This window comes from Ptychodera flava, chromosome 9 (assembly GCF_041260155.1).
Source record: "Ptychodera flava strain L36383 chromosome 9, AS_Pfla_20210202, whole genome shotgun sequence".
NCBI lineage: Eukaryota > Metazoa > Hemichordata > Enteropneusta > Ptychoderidae > Ptychodera > Ptychodera flava.
In genome coordinates this window covers 7653672-7672234 of record NC_091936.1, presented here as the reverse complement: position 1 = coordinate 7672234, position 18563 = coordinate 7653672, and the positions used below count along the sequence as shown (strand labels likewise).

The 18563-nt window shown below is 36.9% G+C and overlaps 1 protein-coding gene across 2 annotated transcripts in view; it reads left to right on the top strand.

Moving 5' to 3' along the window:
• Positions 1-18563, top strand: part of LOC139139906 (proteasome activator complex subunit 4-like) — a 40770-nt gene that overhangs the window by 15975 nt on the left and 6232 nt on the right. Inside the window, exons 10-16 of one of the 2 annotated variants that reach the window (XR_011553902.1) lie at positions 476-556; positions 1042-1104; positions 1493-1595; positions 4788-4889; positions 5744-5906; positions 6670-6794; positions 10420-10609. The gene's annotated coding sequence lies outside the window, so the exon portion shown is untranslated. Of the gene's footprint in view, positions 1-475; positions 557-1041; positions 1105-1492; positions 1596-4787; positions 4890-5743; positions 5907-6669; positions 6795-10419; positions 10614-18563 lie in introns of both variants that reach the window. The other variant, XM_070708867.1, reaches the window with a different exon arrangement.

Sequence of the window (18563 nt, the reverse complement as noted above, 5' to 3'; positions counted from 1 at the left end):
CTATTCAGTGTATTGTGTCCCAAAGACCGGCATCAAGATAAATTCAGACACATTGCAGGCTTGTTTACTAGTCCTGAATAAAATTGTTATACAAGTGCACAAGTGATATTCACAGAGCAGTCAGTCCAGTGGAATGATAGAGCAAGAAAAAATGTGAGGATCTGTGACCTTTGACCTCTCTGATTTGCTCACCCCTGGTTGCAATAGAGATTGTTGCAAAAGTAATAAAATTTATATTGTCGATTTATATCTTAATTTTTAGTAATGAGCAGATTTGGAAATCAATGCTGTGTTGTATCAGTATTTAGAAAGGAAGTAATAGAATAAATGATGTTTGTTGTTAAGTCGTTTTACTATCAAATGCGTTGGAAAAAAATTTGATATAAATATTTCCATTGCATTGCATGTAGTGAGGTGCATTGTTCATAAATTTCTACAGTCATGTATTTGTTTGCATATCCAACTTTTTTCACAGATTGATTGACATCAGAAGTGCAAACTGGCAAACTAAAAAGTGGAAAAAGACAAAGACCGCAAGAAAGCTTGGAGGAGCAAGGTATACTGTTTACGTTTATAAATTCTAATCAGCTACTCATATTGCTTTTGCTTTTTCATTTTGTTCTAGTTGAAATCGTTTTTAAGGAGTGACATATTCTGCACCCAGGCGTATTTAAAGTGTGATGATAGTTGGAAAAAATTAGTTCATATTTGAGAACAGCTATTTTTTCCCAAGTTTGTGTAAAGGTGACTTTCAATTCTGCATTATGAAGAGGAATTGGATGATGTGTGAGAGAGAGTGTGTGTACCGGTACATGGCTATAGAGGTGAGGGATTGGTGTGACAGGTGAAAAGTGACTATGGTATAACAGCACTCCTTTACCCAGTGAAAACGTGATAGCTGTATTGAGTGGATATCATATCTTTATTATTTTGAAAGTTCTATAATGTCACTGGAATGATCTAACCCAAGTATTGCAGGGTAAAAGGATCAAGGTAACCATCGTGTCTTTCAAGTTGTAATCTGTTGAACTCTTCTTTCAGTGACTGTTTGCTGAGATAGAGCAATGTTTCTGTTGACGTTCGCTGCAAGAATCAAAGCAAGAGGTAAGATTTATCAAAGATTAGTAACTTGACGGAAGGAAAATATCAAGATCTCAAAAGATTTAGCACCAGAAATGTCATAGTTTAGTGCCAAGGGAGTTAGCTTTACCTAGACATTTATCCACCAGTCACTTGCTCTAAGCCCGTCCCTAACCATTCTGGTCAGAAGTTTCTGAATTATAAATGTCTGGGTGTAAGTGTCTCAATACCTATAACTAAATGGAAGTGAGTTTTGTCATTGCAGTGATAAGCTTGTAATAATCTGCTTGATGGTATTTCAATGCCATAGTTTTACCACATACTGATTACAATCCCATTGAAAGTGATCATGGTTCAGACCAGTTTCATTTGTCGAAAACATAACTCATACTTGATGTGTTCTTTTCTTCAGGAGCAAGTGAAAAGTAATAGGAACTTGATGAGAAGTCTGTCATACCAATGTGGAAGGAATAGACTGCCCTCGCCGGAGGCAACTGAGAGGGACAATTCTCAAAGTAAGTTGTGCAAGTAGTACTGCCCTCACATGGTGCATTAGAGAGACTCAAACCTAGTAGAGGATTGGAAGGGATCCACAATAATGAGTGATTTTTAGCTCCCATAGCCATATGTATATATGGCAATGGAAGCTATTCTTATAGGCTAGGGAAATGTCTGTATGTATGTATGTCTGTATGTCTGTATGTCTGTGTGTCTGTATGTCTGTATGTCTCTATGTCTGTATGTCTGTCCGTCAACATCAAAAACTCCAAAACCGCTGTACATTTCATCTTGATATTTGGTGTGTACATGGATGATGGGCTGTAGATGAGATTTTGTTCAAATGAAGTTGTCATTGCCAAAAATATGCAAATTAAGTGAAAAAATGTAAAAACAGTCAAAGTTGAAAAAACTCAATAACCACTGAGCAGATTACATGAAAAATTAGCATGTAAGTACTTATGGCTGACATGAAATGATTGTGCACATCTTGGGTCAGTATCTTGGACTTGCTATTTTTCATGAATTTTTTGTAATTTTCTCCATTTTTGGTCAAAAAATCTCCTGCTCTGAAACCACAAGTCCGATTGATTTGAAACTTGGTATGGAAGTGCATAGGAGTGACCTTTCCCAAATTTGGGCAAATCGTGGTGAAATTTGCATATTTTTAGTTTACACGTCCATAGACTCCCATGTATAAGGCAGATCTCCATAGACTCCCATGTATAAGGCCACGAAAAATAAAAATTTAGTTTCTCATCGTATTCATATTGCAAAAAGGATGCAGTGACACAATTTTTAGTCCCCACGGATGAAGTCCAGTGAGCTTATAGATTGGGTCATGTCCGTCTGTTCGTCCATCCGTGAGTCCATCCGTTCACGTAGATATCTCGGATATTTTGACAAAATGTCATGTGACCTTGATGACCTTTGATCTCAAATATACATATTTGTCCATAACTCAGTAACCACAAGTGCTACCACCCTTCATATATGGTATGATGGGACAGCTTATGACGCCACATATTGTACCTCATTAATTATGCACATATCTAATTTTGAACGAGCCAATAGAGCTAGAGGTCTGATTTTTGGTATATAGGGATAACTTAGCAATACAATTTTTTTGACAAAATGTCACATGACCTCGGTGACCTTTGACCTCAAATAACATATTTGTCCATAACTCAGTAACCACAAGTGCTACAGCCTTCATGTATGGTATGATGGGACACCTTATGACACCACATATTGTACCTCATTAATTATGCTCATATCTAATTTTGAGCGAGCCAATAGAGCTAGAGGTCTGATTTTTGGTATATAGGGATAACTTAGCAATACAATTTTTTTGACAAAATGTCACATGACCTCGGTGACCTTTGACCTCAAATATACATATTTGTCCATAACTCAGTAACCACAAGTGCTACAGCCTTCATGTATGGTATGATGGGACACCTTATGACGCCACATATTGTACCTCATTAATTATGCGCATATCTAAGTTTGAGCGAGCCAATAGAGCTAGAGGTCTGATTTTTGGTATATAGGGATAACTTAGCAATACAATTTTTTTGACAAAATGTCACGTGACCTCGGTGACCTTTGACCTCAAATATACATATTTGTCCATAACTCAGTAACCACAAGTGCTACACCCTTCATGTATGGTATGATGGGACAGCTTATGACGCCACATATTGTACCTTATTAATTATGCACATATCTAATTTTGAGCGAGCCAATAGAGCTAGAGGTCTGATATTTGGTATATAGGGATAACTTAGCAAAACATTTTTTTTTGACAAAATGTCACGTGACCTCGGTGACCTTTGACCTCAAATATAAATATTTTTCCATAACTCGGTAACCACAAGTGCTACACCCTTCATGTTTGGTATGATAGGACACCTTATGACGCCACATACTGTACCTCAATAATTATGCGCATATCTCATTCTGAGCGAGCCAATAGAGCTGGATGTCTGATTTTTGGTATATAGGGATAACTATAGGAGAGAAATTTTTTGACCAAATGTCATGTGACCTCGATGACCTTTTACCTAAAATATATGTTTATGTCAATAAATAAGTAACCACAAGTGCTATGTCCTTTGTATTTAGTAGGATGGGAGACCTTATGACAACACACGCTTTACCTCATTAATTATGTACACATCTAATTCTGGGCAAGCGAATAGAGCTAGAGATCGGATTTTTTGGCATATAGGGATTAATTAGCAATATAATTTTTTTTTCAAAATGTCATGCGACCCTCGATGACCTTTGACCTTGATTATACACATATATGCATATTTCAGTAACCACAAGTTCTATACCCTCCAATTTTGATAGGATATTAGACCTTAAGATGTCACATCTTGTACCTCATTTATTATGCGCATATGTATTTCTTGGCTGGCCAATACTGCTAGAGGTCTGATCTTTTTTCCCGATTTAGAACCAGAACTTAGACATGCCTCATGTGTTTCAAATTGGGAACAACGACATAGACCTATGTGCCCATAGATCTCAACATATACACTCCAGTGATACTTCTTAATGACCACATTTTTCTGCCCCATCAAGACTAATACTCCTGTTACAAGTGGGGACTATGTCATTGTCAATGACTTGTTAAGTTAATGGTTGTATCACAGTATTTGATATATCTAATTCTGTATTTTTTCCATTTTATATTCTGAATAATTACATTAAACATATTTCACTGTCTCCAGTACATTTCATTTAACTATTTTCACTTCATGCACTTTATCCCTTTCACACATGTTCAATATCTGACCAGAGAACAAACAATAATAGTCCAGGATGGGAGCTACAGTGTCATTGACGCTATTTTTTAAATAATCCTAAACAACTGAGTGTTGTACACATGTGTAATTGAGGATTGTTTTAGAAAGGCTGCTAAATCCTGTGAGCTTTTTTCCTTATTTGTGTATTGGACCAACCACTCAACTGTAATAATAATAACTTCATTGCTTTTAAGGCCTCACCACTCAATTGTAACCAGTAACAAGTGCATCAAACAAGTAATAGCACATGGTTTTCCCTTGTATCACAAAGTTTTTATGAAGAATACATGTTTGGAATGGTGTGTTGGTATGAGCCCTGTTGATGCTCAGTGTGCATTATATATATTGCTCAAAAGTAGTAACATTATTTGATGAACAATTTCTGCCTTTCAGGGTAGATACACGTTGATGGAAGAGGAGAGTAGTTTATGAGAAGTATCCATCATTCAGACTTGTGATGGATTTCATGAGGAATACACTGCTAAGCAGAAACAGGTAAACCATTGCCAGCTGGGTTTGAAATGTGGTGATTAGGAAGTGTGGTGTTGTTATGATGTAAAGGGACAACTAGCTAAGCAATAAGAAACCAAGTGTTAGAGCCATTTGCAGGATATCCCTACAAAGTTGACTTTTTATTTGTTGCTTTTTTTAAAGTTTCACTCTGTATAAGTCACATGTGCCAAGCTATTGTTACAACAGCTTGGCTCATACTCTTAGACATGGTGAAACTAAAGGCAGCAGTGTACAAGTGCCTTTACATGGCAAAGTCTCACTAAACGATGATCTACCTATATAAATAAGGAGAATGATTTGAAAATTACTGTGGCAGTATATAAAGATACCACACTATCCTGTATTATTTGAAGCCATTGTGTCAAACCTGTGTGTGATCTCTGTGGCTGCCAAAATAGATTATATCTTACCAAAAGGTACATAACCACAACAGTTGAAACGTAGGGTTTGAATTAGCTTTTCTTCAGCTCAACAGTTTTGGTTCAATCCTGTTATATCGTACTATGCTGCAATTGGACCTTAAACCAGAGTGCTAGAAGTGAAAGTGTAAAACCTGTTCTTTGTACTGTAGAGATTGAATAGTATCTGATTCAGCAGTTTTATTCAGGGCAAAAATCAAATGATTAGATCAGGATTCACTCCGGTGTATCCATGCTGTTAGGGGACGGCAAAGTGATACTCTAGTTCAGTAAGTCTTTTATTCTTTTGAAGCAAAAATAATAAATGTGTTCAGGTTTTGATCACCAAGGATTTCAAAATATTTATTGCCAAGGATCATATTTAAATGGATTTTAGGTTGTTAGGAGGTTAAAATCAGTTCTCTCTTTTCTTATCAGAGTACATCATTTACTAGACCAGCAATGTCAAGAGCTCAGTCACTGGCTGATGTCTTCATGTTTGCTGCAGAGTTCATCAGAATTATGTCAAATCCTAGACTCTTTCAAGTACCATGTGTGCTTTACCTCCAGAAATGCTGAGGGCTCAGAAGTACTTTCCAATGTGAGTTCATTATTACTGTATTACTCCCCAACAGACAGTTGTGAAGTCCAGTGTTACCATATTTCTCCCAACAGACAGTTGTGAAGTCTTAAATGTGTGGCAGATAATTTGTTGAAGAAAATATGACAAGAATGTTATAAATGTATCATTGGTCTGCAAACCAGTGTGCCCTCTAACAAACATGACTTTCTGGAAACTTTGCGTCAATATCAGGAATTTTTTAAATTCTTTGCATCAGCTTTACATATCTTTACATGTAAATCTTTACATGTAAACCAATGAATTTGCTTGCATCACAGGCAATTTCTTTAAGTCATGTCACATGATATTGGCTTAGAAGGCACACTGTCTGCAGAAATATGATATCTGTATACATGTCTGGTTGTGTTTAACATATCACCATAGTAATATCTTGGAGAAGAGTGAAATTGAGCAGACGCAGTGTTTTGCATTAATCACTGGTACCCTAGAGATTTATTATTGTTAGGGTTACCGATGTAGTACATTGGCTCAAAGCTCCCAGGAAAATACATTTTGATCACATGCAGTACATGGCTTAAGGCTCCCAGGAAAACACCTTTTGATCACATGCAAAGGCTTGAGTCCATGAAATTTTCACTCATGCTATCAAAATCCTTGCCAAGATGTGTCCAGTGTGCATTTTTTGTCATAAAATGGATATATTTTCAAGTTCTAGAACAGTAGACTGAACTTATACTAATTTGCCAGTGATGTAACTAGGATATGACTTTCTTGTTTTCAGTGACTATGCAATCAGATTGGAATATTGCAGACCGGAACTGGAGAGTAAAGTTCAAAGGTCATACTATTCACTTATCAGAAGACTGGTGGACGCTGTAACTACTTTTGATAAATCAAAACAGTCAAGTAAGTCAATTTCAAAGCCAGGTCGTCATACACAAGACTGACAAAGATGCAGTTGTCTAAATATGTAGGGTGTATTCTCTGACACCAGTGGAAAGAAATGATAATTTTCTGCACAGGGGTTATATATTTTCCAAGGTATCTCTCCAGCAAGATGGACTTAAAGAAACACATATGGCTGATGTACTGTGTGGTTATCATTGTGTCTTTGGCATCTATGCTTATGTTCAGTACTGTAACTTTCATTACCTGTGTTTCTGCTGCCACTCTCAAATTCGTAAAATTACTAATTTTTAGATGATTTACTAATTTTTTTCATTGTTGATTCATACATATACAAATGCAAGGAAGCAGCTAGTTGATTGAGAGCTGAAGGCCCCCAACCTCAAAATAGTTTCTGTCTAAGCACATGTTGTACTTAATTTGAATTTGATTGAATGATATTCCACATTGGAACGGTTAAGTTTACTTATAAATGAAAAGTTTACAAAAAGTTTCAATACCCAATTCGTAAATTCACTAAAAAATTTCAGAAGCCAGAGGAAACACAGATTACTTTGAAATATTTTATACTTGGCCATTCCAGTCATCAGATTCATATTGCAGCGCCCTCAGATGTTTATGCAAGGACATGGGAGATATAAACCCATTGACTGTACCTTTGATCATCAGTTTGTAGGACTTGAGGTCAATTTGTGAATGACAAAAATATCAACCGTCTAGCATTGTGAAACATTTCCTGCATCAGAGACAGCTAATGTGCATTAGTGGTGTTTTGTATTGACTGAAACAAACCATACTGATCCCCCTATACATGGAAGTCATGTAAAAGTGTAAATTGCTATGCAAAAGATAATCCTTGATGTACCAATACAAAACTCTAAACTGGGATTACCAGATATAGAGGTTGCTGCCACCCTTATCAGCTGAAACCATCTGTATAGTCGGCTGAAAAACATGGTCATTCACAGAACATTTTCAACCACCATAGCATGATTCAGGTGGTGAAACCATTGAGCAACTACATCACATTAAAGACCGGTTGGCATTTTCCTTACAAAATAAAGTTTCCTAAAGACAATTTCCCATTAGGCCAAAAAAAAAAAAAGCTGTTCAACGGGCGGGATGACTTCAAAGTTGGGTAGGTAGGTCGGATTTTTTTTTGATTTTTTTTTTTTTGGTTTTTCTTAAACAGAACATATAAATATAAACACTTTTTGTGTGTTTCATGCTTTTTCTTAGTCACATAACGTATACTTGATATGTTGTTCAGTACGTCATGATTTTTTCAATTTTTTGTTGACATGGGTTGGTTGTCTCACAACAGCTTCTTTGCCTTCACTTCTACAGTTCAATCTACAAGTGCCGCCAACTTGTAAATTTCATGAATTTCTCAAAATCATCACAAACCTATTTTGAAGGCTGATATACCGATTTTTTTTATTTTTGACCCTGACCTAAAACTTGGAGGGGAAAGTGAGAGCTGTTCGTAACTGCCCTCCCACTGGTATACACTGAAAATGTGCCTTCCCATAGTCTGGTTCCCTGACCCATTTCCCCGGTAGAGGGCGTGGGGAAATATAGGGTCAGGTACCGGGTAGCCATCTTGAACAGAATTGTTCAAGATGGCGGAGGTTAGTCACCTGATAGAACATGCTACAACAAATATGGCTGCTACCATGAAAACGCCGGTCAAAATTCGACTGGACCAGAATTATGTTCAAACACTGGTATCAGAACCAAAATCATTGGCACACGAGACGGGAAACATAAACTGAAAGGATTAATCCAGAAGTACAGGGAAATAGAGGTGATTGAAGGCTGACTGTGATATCGCAGCAGTACTTGTGGCGTGTATCGAACGCGCTAGGGTCATTGAGGTCATCGCCGACTGTGGCGTGACCCCAATGACCAGAGCACGTTCGATACACGCCACAAGTACTGCTGCGATATCACAGCTAATTGAAAGCAAACTTTGTTGGAACTGTGAACGACGATTGATTTCGATGGATAGAATGGTGTCCGAATTTCGTGAAAAATGCCAGGCATCATGTCGACGTTCTAAAAGTATCAAGAGGTGTGCTAACAGTGGCTAAATCATGGAGGTAAAAAGTCTTTCTTTCTACCTCCACGGCTTTGTGGTACAAACAAGAAGTTGGTGTCAAGTGAGCCTGAAAGTGCGAAACCCAAGAAACATGAGAAAAAGTTATAAGTGTTACTTTCATCCAATCACAGCTTGTTTATTTTAACCCAATAGCGTCCATGTTTACATTAGCCGGTACCTGACCCTATATTTCCCCACGCCCTCTACCGGGGAAATGGGTCAGGGAACCAGACTATGGCTTCCCACTGAATTTTGATGCCCACTGCCCTCCGGTATCTACAGTCTGCCCGCTCCACACTCCCCACAACAATTCAAGCTCGCCGCTTTCCCCTCCCTCTACGTATTGTCCGGTGCCCACTGTCAAAATTTTCTCCCCGCCCGCTGAAAGTAATGAAATTTCTTCCCCCCCCCCACAGTAAATATCGATATTTTCTCCCATCCCGCTGATTAGTTTTGAAATCTGCCCACCCGCTGAAAAACTTCGCACGAACACCTTTTTGCACGAACAGCTTCGTTGGTGGCACCTGAATCTAACGGTGCTAATTTCATATGAGCACGGTGCATTCCAACAAAACTCGCGACTCAGAAACTGACGCGTCAGCCCTGAGGATGTCCGGGGTGACGTCGTCGAGCGAGGGAGCGAAATTAGACCATTCTTCCTGTGTCCAAGTCAAACAAATGTCACAAGGTTGACTCCTTGTGCATTCTCGACAATGGAAACACAAATCATGTCCGTCCTGCATGTGAGACTGCTGTTTACAATCACACGTTCGATAGAGAGCCATGACGAAAATCAGAACGAGTGATGACTCAAAGAACAATAAAGAATTTTCAAGGAACACTGAAAATAGGAACCCTAGAAAATATAGACTGTACAACCACTCAGACGTGAAATAAACACCGGTGAAACAATACAGTACAGAGTGTCTAAGCTATACGGAACACGTTGCGTAATAGTTTATTTTCCACGGTGTATTAACCCTGCCCTTCACCTTGACCAAATGTTTGTGATGTGCTTCCACCTTTACTCTTCAAATTATAGCCTGTATCAATATCACTCAAGTAATGTCATCGAAAATGTGAAGGTCATTCATCTTACAGACAGATGTTCACTGAATAACATCTCCGCGTTTCTTCAGATTCGTAAAGATTTTGGGGGAAAAAAAAAGAAAAATGTGGAGTGGTCCAAATATGGGTCGGTCGGGCCCGTTGAACAGATAATTTTTTTTTCTCGCCTTACAGAATTTTATTTTTAGGGAGACAGAGATTGATACCAAAAGTAAGGAATTACTTTCCAAGTGCGTCAGCTTTTATGATGGACAACCCCTAGCACAAGTACTCCACCAAATGAGAGCATTTGCAGACTGTTGCTGAACAAAGTGGTTGCTCTATAGTGGGTCCATAACATGTAAAATCTCATGGGATTGCCTGTGTGCAACCTCTATATAAGGTTACCACTGTGCAAGGGTGACCATGAAAACAGTTTGACTATTATAAAGCGTATGATTTCGTTGGATCCTACAGGCTATGCACATGTTTGTTGCCAGATACTGTGACATGTTGGATGTTGATATCACCTGTGATGGATGTGGTGTCTTGCTGCCAGGCCAGCGATATCATTGCTTGCACTGTGAAGACGTGGATCCATCCAACACCAGCTCTCTTGGCAATGTCTGACCTGAGGGACATACAGAAGACTATAAAATAGTGCACCGTATGTAAGTTGAATTTTTTCTCTCAAATCAGAGCCTCCTGCAATCACTGTACGTGTGTTGTTATGAAAATATATAGCTGCTCAGTGCATCTCTCACAGTAAGTGAGGCTATCCACAATCCCTTGATTTGTTCACTCAGACATTTTTTGCTAAAGACTTTTTCAATTTTATCAGTTTCTTAACAATCTTTAACTTACAATTTAAGTTCAGGATTATTTGTTAAAACTATGTTCCAAAATTATTGATTTTGTTGAATGAGAAGTCAATGTTTGGAGGTGCTAAAAATTGCACACTTTTCAAGATAATGTTATCATTAACTAAGATGGTCCAATCATACCGCAAGTAAGACATGCAAATTTCCTTTGTTACGAACATCAAAAAAATCAATACCTTCTTTTGCCAAGACAGATGCAACTTATTCCCTTAGTTTCCTTGAAAATATTGTGTATATGGCTCTCAAAAACCTATGTCGACAAAATTACAAAATTGCTATCTCCTCCGCGGAAAAGGGTTTATCTTCTCATTATTCACAGTGAGAAATCAGAAAATTATGATTATCAGAACTATGTTGCCAGAATTTTGAAATATGGACTAAATTTGCTTCAGTTCAGTGAGTGATCTCCATGTGTACAGATCATGGAGAATGTGGGTAATAAGCCTCACTTACTGTGTCTCTGTGATTGTGTAAAGTATAAAACTATGTAGGCATACAACTACCCTGCCTGAAAACACTCAATTTCCAATCTACAATGAGTTTCAATTCTGTGCCACAACTCTGTGAGACAGATATATTGTGTACACATAAACTGTTAGCTGGGGTATCACCACAGTAAACTCAGCATTTGGCAGCTCTGTCTGGACCAATAGCTGAACAGTTCATTGCACTTGACTTCAATGTTGCTGTTAAAGTCACAATTACAGCTGAAAGTTAGAAGATGTATTCTCAGCTAAAACTTCTTTACATACAGAGTTGCGTGGCACAGATTTAAACTACAGTTATAGTGGTAGTATACTGCAAAAATGGTGCATTTGCCGTGAATTGCAATTGCAAGATTAAGTACCATTTTGTGGCATTCTTGTTTTGCTCAATGTTACCACCTCCAGGTGTCTGCAGTATGTAAACGTTTGCATTCCAATATTTGCTGCAGAATATTATAAATACACAGTTGTGAAGAAATGTATGATGGCAATTTTGTAAGGAAGCATATCGATATTATTTTACCAATTTCTAAATTAGGGCTGAGACAGAAAATTACTCACCCTCATTTTATGTCCGCAAAAGTATACCAAATTGAAAAAAGACTGAAGCATTGCCTTCAATTGTGTCCCTGTAAAATCATGTACCTTCTGTCACAAAGTTTACCACTCAGTGATTCATGTTTATTTTGTGTTCTGTGATGTGTACAAATGTGACAACTGTCAGGTGTTTGTTGTTTGTACATACACACACTGCAATCAATGCAAGGACTTTGACCTCTGCTATGGCAGCACTACAGCAAAGCACATTCCAGCAGGTATGAAAGATAAGAGAACACTACAAGCTGACATATATGTCAATTGTTATGATCTATAAGTGTTGGTCTTTTGTGATTTCCGCTCACTTGTCCACCAACCAGTGCAGGGTTGGGTCATAGAGGTGAAGGGGAGGCTCATCAATAGATAAGCATAATTATCTAGTGTCTTTGGAGTCAGTTGCCACTAGTGTAAGTTTTTTATTAGCTACTATAGACTATAGTCTATAGAAGCTATTGGGATGGGTATCCGTCCGGCGTCCGTCGTCAGTCTGTATGTATGTATGTATGTATGTATGTATGTATGTATGTATGTATGTATGTATGTATGTATGTATGTATGTCCGTTTGTGAGGCGTCCGTCCACTCAAATATCTTGAGAACCGCAGTACTTACTGATTTGATATTTGTTGTGTAGATTAAAAATATGATTTTGAGAAACTATTTTTTTTAATTTTTTGATATTGTTGAAAATAGGCAAATTAATGCCAAAAAAGGTGTTTTTGGTAAAAAATCTTCTTCTTCATAACCGCTGGTCAGACAGCTTTGTTATTTGGTATACAGGTCCCTAGGGATAACCCAACTTAGATTTGTTCAAATTGTGATGAAATATGCAAATGTGTATTTTTAAGGAATTTTTTTGTCATTTTTGGTCAAAATTTGACTTACATTGTATGTAATTCTTGTACTGTATAAACCCTATCAATTCACCCAGAAAAAAAAATTAATAAGATTTTAAATAATTGAATTAATTAGGAAATCATCAAAGCCAAAATAATTTTAGTGTGGAATTATCAGAAAGTTCAACTTTTTTTGACAGTTCATAGTGAAATGCTTACCATCTTGGAGGATTAAAACATGTAAAGGCAACTTTCCTGAATCCCAACTTTGATATTCTGAACCACCATTTATGTTATCTAAAAGAAATTGCTCATAATAGTTTGTCATGATAGGGTGGTCAAATAAATAGAGATAGAGAAAGTTCTAATTTCCATTTATGGTTGACTTGGTAAGGATAAAATAAGATTACTTTTTCAGGAAAAAAATAGAGTGGTCAATTAAAAGAGTGATCAAAGTGATATGGTTTTTATGGTAAAGCTTGGCTGTAAGATTCCTCATGTGCTATTTATAGCAATTATGCAATCTGTGTAAACAGTGCAATGAAAGTGTAACATGATTTCTTATAATGCTTTTGATGACCTTGAACTTCTTAAAGATCCATTAGCTGTAACTTTGGTCATTTTTTAAATTTTGTTTGTTCTGTGTATCATCTGCAGTTTCTGGTTTGAATCCCTGAACCATGGAGAAATTCCTAATATTTAGCTCATAAATATACCCTATATGAGTATAATCTGCATTGTTATTGTTCAAATTTTGTATTCAGGTCCGGACTAGAATACATTTATCAACAATAACAATGATCATTTCACTTATACAGGCTGCGTTGGCAAGCAGGACACCGGGCATTGGTCATGATGATCGGATTACAGTAAATTCTGTAGTTGATACATTGAAACAGAGTAGTGAAAAATTAGTCAAAAGTTACAGCTAATGTCCCTTTAAGTTTCAAACATTTGTCTTCAGTGTGCTTTCTCTGAGTACGTACAGTCTCAACTTATTCAACAGAACTTACTGGTTTACAAGTCCCCAGGATGACCTTAGTGAGATAATTTCATACAGTCAGGAAATACTTAAATTTTGTATCCATGTCTATGGTAGCTTCAGGGACTTCGGCCCTATGTTTAATGAGATTAGATTTCCGAAGGGAGAGAAGACAACAGCTTGATATCACTGTGAATTGCTGAATATTGACATCTTGCAGATTAGTTGTTGGATTGTCGGTGTCCGGCTTCAGTGATTTGATACTCGATAACAGCGAGCATTGTCCAACAAAATTTCTTGAGTGTTTTATTTCCAGAATATGTAAATTTGATCTCAGTCTGTCACTTGCCCAAATGGAAAAGTACAATTTATTTTTTCTTGCACAATGTCAGGTTTTACTTAAAGTGGGCAACCGTTAAGTTTGAGCCCTGATTAATCATAAAAAATGATAGTATTGAAGGACATAAGGAGTGCTAATTATGTCCATTTATTGTTAATATATGCATTATTCATACAAGTCCCTAATTTGCATGTTACTTGACAGCTGTGTACAGATGCACATGTACACACCTGGTTGGTGTGTATGTAAATTCACTTCCCATGCATGACTCCGTTTTATTCTTCAAACCTTCCTGTTCACATGCTGTCATCATTTGGTAGAGCCAGACCAACTTTCTTGCAGTTTTTCTCTTTAATTAACCTGAATTTGCTACTCCTGACACTGTCACAATCCTAGGTAAGGCCTGTATTTGTTATTTATCATGACTGAAGCAATGCATTCAAGTCTGCAATAATTTAATCCATACCCGTTGTGTGTGAGGCCAGAATAACTTACGTTTGACCACATGGCAGTGAACTCTGGGTCTCAGTAAATTTCAAAGTTGTTAAAGCTTTGCATTGAGTATCCTTCTTTAACTTTAGCAATTTGGTCTCAGTGTGAACAGAATTAATGCAATGGGATATTCATTGTGCAGGTTTTCATTTTTGAGCAAATTCTTCCTTGCTTGTAGGTATTCTCACCTTACACCGTACTTGCAATGGGTACTATGGTAATGCCTACTCTGCATATGCTGTGTAATGGTGTGTAATCCATGGTTGAGTTTGTTGAACTCTCATTCAGACAGAGTACAGGTACAAACTTTTCCGTTATGTCAAACTGAAGGGTTCATTCTCTACGTTAAGTTTTCATTCAAATTTGCATTTTCTATCTGGGTAAAATCAAATTCTCATTTCATGTAAAAGATGCGACTAGTCCTCATACTTTCCATGACACTATTCTGAATAGGACAGTTAGTGGACACTTGTGCAAGAATGCTATTTCTATCCATCAATCAAACAAACCTTCCAATCATTTAAAGCAGTAACATATTTTCAGAATCTATAATTCTAAGTTTGCCCTGAATTGTCCACACATGGGAGACATGTTAGATTACCCTGAGGAATCTCTTAGTACAAATCAGAATGAATCATGGGATATCTCTAGTTGTGTGCAAAATTATCATAGCATGCAAGTAAATTGTCCTTGGTTTGTGCATGAACATTTTCAAAGGCTTGTTCCTTTTATGAAATTCTGGCAAGGTTTGGCAAGGTTGTCTGGCAAGGTTTATAATATGTTCTCAGTTTGTTTGTATAACAAAGTCAAGAATAAATTAGATAAAATGCCAAAGTTTGTCGGTGTTAAAAATTAAATACTTTTCAAACAAATTTATCAGCAACAAATATAGTTTCATGCCACCTGTTGAACATGTAAATTTCCTTTCTCATGGACATTCTAAAATATTTTTTTTTTCATTTGCAAATATATATACAATTCCATTACTTTCCTTGAAATTATGGTGTATAACTGTCAAACGTTTAGTTGAAAAAATTACAAATGCAATAAAAGAGATTGATCTTCTCATCAAAAGTGGGAAATCAGAAAGACCTGATCATCAAAACAATGCTGTCAGAAGTTTGTAGTGTGGACTACAAAGTTTACTTCTGTGCTCTTAGTGATCTCAGTGTGTACAAATCCAGGAGGATTGTGGGTAACTTTACTTGCTGTGCTGTACAGTTTACAAGTATTTGAAAATCAGTGTCCGTTCCATCCAAGCAATTTAATAAGTGACTAGATGTATTTTATGCCTTGCCTAGCATGTCATGGCAAAAATAATCTGCAGTAAGGATTTCAAATTCTGTTATCCAAATGTTTTACCCAAGGACTGCAAATGCATTTTGTGCTATCAACATCCAGCATACCAACTTGCATGTTGCATAGTGTGACCACAGATGGTCGTATGGGGCAATGTAAGGCAGTAGGGAGAGCGCCCTCTTTGGTGTGAGAAATGTATTCAAAATTTTGCATAGGAGAGGAAAAAAGCATACCAAGTTAGAATATGCTGAAAATCAACACAAAGTAGTATACATTGGATCGGTGTCAGTTTTATTAAGTGAAATAGAATGCCCTAACTTACGACACTTGTCAGAATTTTCATTCAATCTTAAAAATGCTTCACATGCAAGCTTTGAGAATAGTGTTCAACACTTTATTGTCCAAAGCATGTTACTCAAGGGTTAGGGACATGGAAGAGAAGTCACAATCACCTGATTCATTTCCATTGTATAGATTCTTAAGAGTACAGATTTACACATGAAATTAAAAGTTGAAATCATCAGTATACTTTTGTAAGATAGATCAGAAATATTTGACAGACTTTGTAGAGGATAAATAAACATAATTCCCTTTCAGTGATATTGCAAGCTATCAACTCTCATAGAATAGGAGAATACCGGTCTGTTGTAATAGCTAAATATTTGACCTAATTTTGTCATTTTTTGCTAAAACATTTTTCAGAATTGCTGATGTACTAGTATTCAAAGATATCAAGAGTTTCCAAAGAGTGATTAATACATGTACATATTCACTTGTTAAAATTATTATGACATTTACACATGCAAAATTGTAGAGCAGTTTTCTTTTTGTGCTGTCAGAACATATTTTTGGTATAATGCCATCCCAACAGCTTTCTGTTATGTGTTGTTTGCAAATTATTATTACTTTTACACAATACTTTATTTTATTTTTGAAAAAACTCAAGATAATAATTATGTATTTCAGTTATTTCTCTATTTTGATTTTTGAGATGCCATGGACTGGGTTAAGTTACAGTAAGAATTTTTTGTAATTACATGATATTCTCTTCATCATTACAGTCATATGACACCAGGGTCATGTGAAAGTCGTACTTTAATTGTTTGAATTATGCAGGATATTTTATGAGTGCTACAAGATAATTATCATTTGAAATGAATTTGATCAGACTTCTGAAGTATATTTGTTATTATGAGATATGCATGAAGTTACATTAAAGCACGACCATATCATGGTAATATTAAATAGGATAAATAATTTATATAGCGCCTTGTATCAGCAATGTTCACCGGTGCTTTACACTGGGTCACAGGTAAGCCCTCTTGAAGAAATGAGTCTTATAAGCATAGATATGAAGGTGTGAATGTCCGGAGCTGATCGAATGTGAGCTGGCAGTTTGTTCCATGGAATTGATTAAGAATAGGAAAAGGATCTGTGACCGTATGATTTTAACCAAGTTTGTGGAACTTAAGTGTGGTTTGTAGAATTGGTCGGAGAGATCTGCTAGGGGTGTTGACTTCAATGAGTTCAGCCAGGTATGAAGGAGCGAGTCCACGTATTGATTTATATATGACAAGTAGGATTTTGAACTGCATTCTGTAAGACACGGGGAGCCAGTGCAGTTCATTCAGGATTGGTGTAATGTCATTCCTTTCCTTTGGTTTTGTAATGAGACTGGTAGCAGAGTTTTGTGCTCTTTGTAGTAATCTGATGTATGTATAGGATAAAGCCCAAGTACGAGGGCTGTTCCGGTATATAAAGTCCAACCCAACGATAAAATGTCGAGGCTGAGACATTTTAAAATTGTCTTAGAGTTGGACGAGGGTTTTATCCGACTTAAAACTATCGCCCCTAACTGATATATTTTCGTTGCAGCTTGTTTCCGCTGTGTTACCAAATTTGAATATTAGGAAAAAAACGTACCAGATGTCTACAGAATATGACATGTTCACTTTTGATTGGACAGTACTTTACTACGCTGTCATTCGTTTCTGGAATTTGGTGACCAAGGCTTTACGAGTAAATAAAACACCCTGAATTGAGCACTCTGATTGGTCAATCAACAGTAGATAGTTTTTAAGAGCATGGTAAGCCGTAGAGTAGGGCGTTGCCGTAGTCTAGCTTGGCAGAAAGAGTTGAATACATGAGAGTCAGACAAGTCTGTTGAGAGAGATATTTCCTGATGAATCCAATACGGCGGATAAGTAGATAGATGCTCTGACAGGTCTGAATTATGTGTTTCTTGAAATCGTGGCTACTGTAAAACAGGAATCCAATATTGTGTGCTGTGTCTGCTAGTTGAATGGAACTTGATCCAACTTGAATGCTGTTAGTTGTGGTTGGTGAGTGATCATATCGTGAACGAATAAGGAGGATTTGTGTTTTGCCATCGTTGAGTTGTAATAATTTGTCTGATGTCATCCAATCATAGAGTTTAATGTCAGCCAGACAGTCTTCGATTTTAGAAATATTGCTGTTAGAATATCAATTTTTGTGAAGGCCCAAGTACAGTTGGTTATCATCTGCATATTGGTGAAATTTAAGATTGTGGTTTCGGATTATCTGTCCAAGGGGTGTAGTATAGAGAGTGAATAACAGCAGGCCTAGAACTGATCCCTGTGGAACGCCAAATTGAAGTGGAGTTGATTGTGACGAATGACCATTGATTATGACGGACTGGTATCAATTGGTGAGATATGATGAAAGTCAC